This window comes from Bombus impatiens, unplaced genomic scaffold, assembly GCF_000188095.3.
Source record: "Bombus impatiens unplaced genomic scaffold, BIMP_2.2 scf_1506, whole genome shotgun sequence".
Taxonomy (NCBI): Eukaryota; Metazoa; Arthropoda; class Insecta; order Hymenoptera; family Apidae; genus Bombus; species Bombus impatiens.
The window spans coordinates 113,430-120,487 of NT_177925.1; positions in this window are offsets into that span (position 1 = coordinate 113,430).

Sequence of the window (7,058 nt, forward strand, 5' to 3'; positions counted from 1 at the left end):
AGGCTCGCCCCCTCAGCACCAGACAGAGACTGCCAATGCTCCGTGGCCAGCCTAACTTTCGGTCTCCTTTCTCTTTCTCCGGTTTCTTCTTCTTCTTCTTCTTCCTCGTCCTCCTTGATTTTTATTTCCTTTTTATTTCACGTATCCACAGCACTCGCTGTCCCTTTAGCGTTGCAATGTTGCGCGTTGCGTTGCATCCTCGCAGTTTGTATATACGCGCATGTTGTTTGTTTCCGCGTGTTTTCAGGCTGTTCGAGCCGTATTTTTCAACAGTTCTGAATCGATCGTGCTCATAGGCGTAGTTAGAAGCGATCGAGACAACAAGTGGAACTCTTTCGCCACGCTCATTTCTCTATTTTTCCTTCTCGCATTCTTGTCGTTTTTTATTTCCATATCGTACACATATCCGCCGGCAAACTATTCGTTCAACGTCGCAGTGTTGCGTTCTTCCGTATAGCTGGAGGTATTTTCAAGAGCTGTAGACCGAGTTTTAGTGGCAACCAAGGCAACCGAAGCTTTTGACTTTCGCGAATTTCCTCCCTCTTTTTCTCCTCCCTTTTCTTTTCTTTTCGTCCTACTCTTGTTAAATTTTATCTTCCTTCTATGCAGATCCCCATCGCACAAGCTGTTCCTTCGACATCGCCTCGTTGCGTTGCGTGCTTGCAATTAGCATAGCTCTGTACTCTATTTCCGTTTCGAGATTCTGCGTTCTTGAAGTGGCGTCTCTGTAAAGTCTCGGATGGATCGCGTCTACTAGCGATCGAAGCAAGTGGAACTTTCGATCTTTTTCGTGAGTCGAGAGCTATGGCAGGCTCGCGTCGTCTCACGATGACTCTTCACGAGGGCTCGTATTGCCCTGCATGTATCTATAGGTTAGCGTTATCGATCTCTTTGTGGGGCTCGAATCTCGAACGCTTCACGCGTGCTTTGTGTTCGAAGGGCTTCTGCAAGCGGGAACTTCTCTTCCGCCTGGAATTCTTTCGCTGTACAGCTTCTTGCCATTCCGATCGTCTTCAATTTCTCTCCCTCCATCGACATCGTTGACCCAAAAGCTTCTTCAAAATTTCAACGAAACGAACCTTGAGAAGCGAGGATCGTTTTGCAGAAGATTCGAGGACGGTTTGAAACAATCGTCATCCTCGCAGACGCCAGACGCCATGCTGTTCGAGCAATCGGCACGCATAAAAGTGGACAGACGTACGGCGGTGCAAATCACGACCGAAATGGCAGCTGTAACTGTGTAATAAGAGTGTTTGCCATTCGCTGTTAAAGGCCTCGGTTGTCCGACTACACTCGCAATAGCGATGGGTCGGATCTGTTACTCGAGGTTGACATTGATTCGAAATTTACAGATTGGCTTCGCTCGATTGATATTAGCTTCGGAAGTTTGATCGACTTGGCCACCTTTCGATGGAAAATTCAGAGGATTTGCAAGTTTTTGGCCAACGAACACGATGCTATTACGTAGAACAGCTCGTATCGATTCCAATGGAAACTGAGACGGAATAACAAAAGCTTTTTACTGGCTTCTCCACGTTAACTCGATGCTATCTTCGTACATTCAAATTTAGCCAATTTTTATATACTTATCCGTTGTATAAAGTTCCTTTACGTGTATTTTCCGTGATACGAGTCAGAAGCAATCTCGCGAGGTTAAACACCGTAGGAATTTGCATCGGAAATCAGAAGGGAGGAGATTTACTCCAAGATCGCATTTACATCGGAAACATATTTTCTCGAATTTCCCTCTACAGAAACCATAGGAGCGAACTTTGCGTATTTAAGAATTTTTGTAATCAAATAACAGATTCTGGTATAAAGCTGTATAAATTAAGAAGCGAAAAGCTTATTAAACTGCCGGCGCCTAAAAAAGAACCGATGCGTATCGTTCGTTGTTTTCATTCGGACGAGTCTATTCGCGGTGTATTTAAACTGTTTATCGCGAGAATGGCACGTTATGTACTAATTTGCACAAAGAGTTAGCACGAGAATCGCAATATCATAAAAATTCTCAGTCACCCGGATGCGTCGTAATTCAAGCCATGACTCATAGTAAAACCAGTTTCCTTCGTTTTACTCGAGGCATAGGGATTTTCTGAGAGCGTTCGCATCCAGCGAGCGTTGCGCGAATAAATTTATCGACGCTACGCGCCAAGCATGCAGAAAACGAATCGCGTTCGTGCAATTAATTCGGGATGCATCCAAGAAACACGTCGATTCGTTAGCGGAAGCAAATGTCTTTTTATGTTTTTATTTTAATCGTACATGAACAACATTTACGGCCGAATAATTTTTCTCTTTTTCCACGCTTATAATAAATTAATACGTATACAAACGTCTTTATCGCACACTCGATGATTATAAATTCCTAAACGGTTTAGATATTACGGGGCGCTGTACACCGATCGTTTCCTAAACGACGCGATTAACACTTTTCTGCGATTAGTTACTCGTAAACGCGAAACCGCGGCTGGGAAATTCGCGTTAAGAAGGTGCATCGACAACTCGATAAAACAAGCGCTGCTTTCTCGAGGCGTTGACACAATAGCGAAACTAGGAGGGTACGAGACAAGCGATACAGCTTGAAAATAAATTGTTAAATATCCTAATTTTATAATCACGATAAATCAGTCGCATTCGTACGAATGTCGAGTCATGACTATCAATGTTTTACGTTCTCGCAGTACTCGAGCCGATATAAATTCGCACGTCGTAAGCAGGTGTGCTACAAACGGCCGTTATAAATTTAACCTTACATTCTGACGATATTTCTGCCAGGTTCGCCATATTTTTTAAATTAATCCCTCGTTAAATGTAACAATCCGGCGGTATATCTTCCACGCTTCTCGTATATCTCAAATTAATCCACCATGAAACATTTACTTCAACAACATACATTTTTTTCACGCAGCTCGTCGATGAAATCTACGATACGATGCCCATCGCTAGCAAAATATAATAAGCGAACGTGTACAGTCGCGCAGTTAACCAAGCGCCGTGCCTTCGCGATCATTATTATAATTACCAAAAGCCATTCTCCGGTGTACCGCACAAGACCATCGGCCATTATTTCCCCGTGCAGCCTCCAGCGCGCCGTGTCGCCATTTCGCCCCCTTTTTTCTCTCCAGTTTTACGATGGTTTACCGAGCGATGCGTGGCAAATTATTGTCCCCGATTTTAGCGTGGAGCTCGTGACTCCGTCTAGTCCCGCGGGAATCCACTGGCTTTCGCAGGGTCCCGTGGGTGCAACGGTAGACGCGTGGCTTCCACTTCCAGTCTCTCTTCTCTCTCTCGAGAGAGAGAGGGAGAGTGGAGACGCGACTCTCTCGATGGCCATTTACGCGAGATGACTCGTAAAAGACGATCGATCGAATAAATTATCCGAAAAATCGAGGATTCTCGTTCGCGAGAGTCTCCTAATGGAGGAGAAGCGTCGTGAGAACTCGATGGCTTAGACGTTCAGATGTTTAGGTGTTCGTGCAAATCCACCTTTTACCGAATGTAATTCGTTCAATTTCTTCGCACTAAACTTCTATCTATAGAGATTACCATCTATCGATATTAGCGATCGCTAAAAACAACGTTCCTCAGCAGACCGAAGAACACTCAATTTCGAAAACATTAGACATTGGCTTCTTGAATTACTCGATTACTCGAACTGCTATCGGGTGATTTATTTACCGTGAACACTGTACACATTTTTCTATACTATGAATATTTTACGCATTTCGTACATTTAAGTTGCTCAGAAATACGTAACTTTCACAGTCTATTAACGAATTACTTCAAATTATGATTAATTAATTCAAATAATTCTATAAATTAATAACCACGGAACGAGTAATACAAGTGAGAGTGTACAGCGTGTCAGTGACAGTCATTGGATACCAAGTGTATAGACGCGTGGAATAGACAGGATTTCCGTAAATATATTAAGGGGACATTTTATAAGTGAAGAGATTCCGGAGGATACAGAGTACGACGGGTTACCCGGACTACCTGAGTATTTTTTATCCAGCGAAAGGATACTTTTTTCGATCGCGTAGGTCCAAGGTCCAAGTCATTTCTGTATTTGAGAGTGTCAGGTAGAGAGCTGTACCTGCGAACAATTATCTACAAAAAGAACGTGTCCTTTTTTTACTTTTTTTATTATTAACCCTCCATAAAATAAGGCTCGAAAGTCGTTGAATCTTCAAAACCCATTGAACCACGGCTATTTATCCGAATTACTCTTCCAGCACTGTTTCTCTCCAGAAAATATTTACAGGGATAATAGAATTTCGTCGTCGAGGTCGTAGAATTTCTTCGGTTTAGTCTCGGTTAAAATTTCAGTCCGGTTCTAGTAAGCGAGCAACGTTAGAGTAGCGTGACCGAGCTCGACGACGATGCAGCCTTTGCAGAAGGCGGCTGATCGCTAAATATACTTGCAAAAGGATCGTCAAGAACCGAAGGAATGGTGTGGTGCACACGCCACAGATGGCAGCAGCTAACAAGGTAACCCGGACGAGGTTCGATAATCCAACTTCGTCAGAGTCCGCGGAATCTAACGAAGGATACGAAAGGGGATGTTGGAACATCTTGCTCTCGTTACAAGGGACCGAACGACCTCTTCGATCGTTAGGGGAAAGTACGACTTAAATTAAAAATTAAGCAATTCCGGCGTTAAATCACGATTTTCACGAAATTACACGCACGCAGGAAATTAAGATTTGGGGTTGACTGGGTTATTCGATGGAGATAACGAGACCATTCGAGCATTTAATTAGCGGCCAGACACTTCTCCGCTGTATTTACGGCAGACGTTCCAGATATCTTCTAACCTAACGGCCATTCTAATCTCGTGGAATTTTATCTGCGATGTAACGGCCCGTCGTTTGTCAGCGCGTCCTCGGTGCGCGGCCAAATCCCTTTTTCATCTAAATTCCTTCGTAACCAATAAATTTCCAACGCTATCCAGACGCGTCTTGTTCAAACACTCTGTTATATAATTTTCTCGGAAGATCCATCTTTCAACCCCCGCAAAGTGTCTCGTCCACGGTCTTATCGCGTTAAAAATATGCACTGTCGGCACACAGATAACGCGAGATGGACGAACGAAAATACTAGCGTAACATAAATTACAGTTTAACGGCAACCCCTAACGTACCACTCTACTCTAATTCAGCCAACGAAAGATTGCCCCCAAAAAGAGATTGCTTCCTCCTGCTTCCTAAAGTATCCTAACGCGACCGACGTTTTAACGAATTTATTTAACGTTCACAGATACGTGTCGAAGCCGGAAGAAGATACCAGCGGACAGTGGCTTCGGGTGTTTCTCGTGTTCCACGAGCAAGATCGCATACACCGGCTAACGAAGTTGCCAGGGTGACTTTAATCGATCGCAATAGGAACGAGCTGGCGAAGAGGATGCCGTAAGACAACAGCGGATGAAAAGCCAAGGGCAGACCGATTCGCGCAGCGTTTTTCACCAGACAAAACGTAATAAAACGCGAGGTGCCGGCAGCGAGGTGTTTGGAGGTGGAAGCCGGCTGGTGGCGCCAGGCTACGCAACGCTCTGCCCAGGGGTAGCACGAAGCTCGGTCTATATGCCGATCCTGGCATGGAGGGGAGGCTTGTGCCGGGGCGATATCGCACACAGACGCGGCGAAATCAAATGGACGCGGAGTCGCGTGGTAGGAAGGGCGAAGCTGCTCGAACTGGCCAGCGAGAGGAACGAGGAAAATATGGGTGAAACACGGTGCACGAAGGAGCAGGATAACGAGCAGACGAGGACCAACTACGGAGAGGGATAGGTTGATCCTGCCGGGTTGAGAGAAGGCCGCGTTCGACGAAGAGGGACAGTCGGATAGGTGTTATTCGATTCTGTTCTTGGGCAACAAAGCGAGCTGCATCGCGTTCGTGAGAGAAAGGGACGCGATAAGCGCGCGAGACAGGTAGATCGTGGGAGGAAGGTACTGGGAGGGAGGGGTTGGTCGACCCTGAGCAAGACCAATCGCTAGGTGGGAGGAAGAAGCGAAACAAATGGAATAGAACGACCAATGGGAGGGACGGAGAAAGGTGCATCCACTGGCTGTTCGGTTAGAGCGACGAAGACTGTTTCGAAAGAGCGAGAGAAAAGGGTTGGTAAGAGGAAACGAGACAGCAGCGATGCAAAGGAGAGAGGGAGGAAGGAAGGAAGGAAGGTGGTAGAGCGAGCGAGAGCGAAAAGGAGAGAGAAGGGTTGGTCGACCCTGCGCGTTATCAGGAGCCGCCCCTCCCGGGCGCCCCTATATCCACCCCGACTTTATGTACCCCGTCGGTGTAGCCGAAGAGTACGTGCATCGGTGTGCGCAGTGGTGAAAACGCACACAAGTAAGGCGTCAACGTCCCTAGGCGCAGCCGGGCGCAGAGCGACGCCGCATGGCGTCGGCGTCGCAAGCTCGACCGACTCTTTTCTCTCTCTCTCCGAGCGACGTTCTCAGCCAACGTCACCGGAAGATCGTGGTCTTCTTTCGCTGTCCTCGCGCTGCGTTTCTCCAAGGAACAACGGGACGAAGCTGGACGAAGATAACCGGAGGACAGAGGGCGAGATAGAGGGGCAGGGAAACGGAGAGTGCGCGAGCGAGAGAGACGGTGCACGGCGGAGCGAGAGAGAAGGGAGGAGGGAAAGGGAGCAAGCTCAGGAGCAGCAAGGGAGAGAACTTTCGTTATCGCGCCGCGAGTGACGCGCTGCCCTCGGAGCGTCGCGACGCCACCAGACGCCCGACAGTCGTCCGTCAGACGCGCCACGGTTGTCTCGAAACTGACCGGTTTTCGAATTCGCCTGCACTTCGCGCTCGTCCTTCGAAGGATTCGCGTATCCTCGCCGTCCTTCCTCGAAACCTCTCCGCACCGTCGTCTTTCTTTCCCTCTGATTTTCCATCTTGCAACCTACCGTTTGCCACGGGTCGTACCACCTCGTCGCCGAAACCGACCAGACACAACGCCGTATCCGTTCGTTCCTTCTTTCTGCATTCTTCGACGCTCGCTTTTCTCCTTTCTCTTCGGTGCGTCGTCTCTGTTCCGCTGTGTGGCTCGTG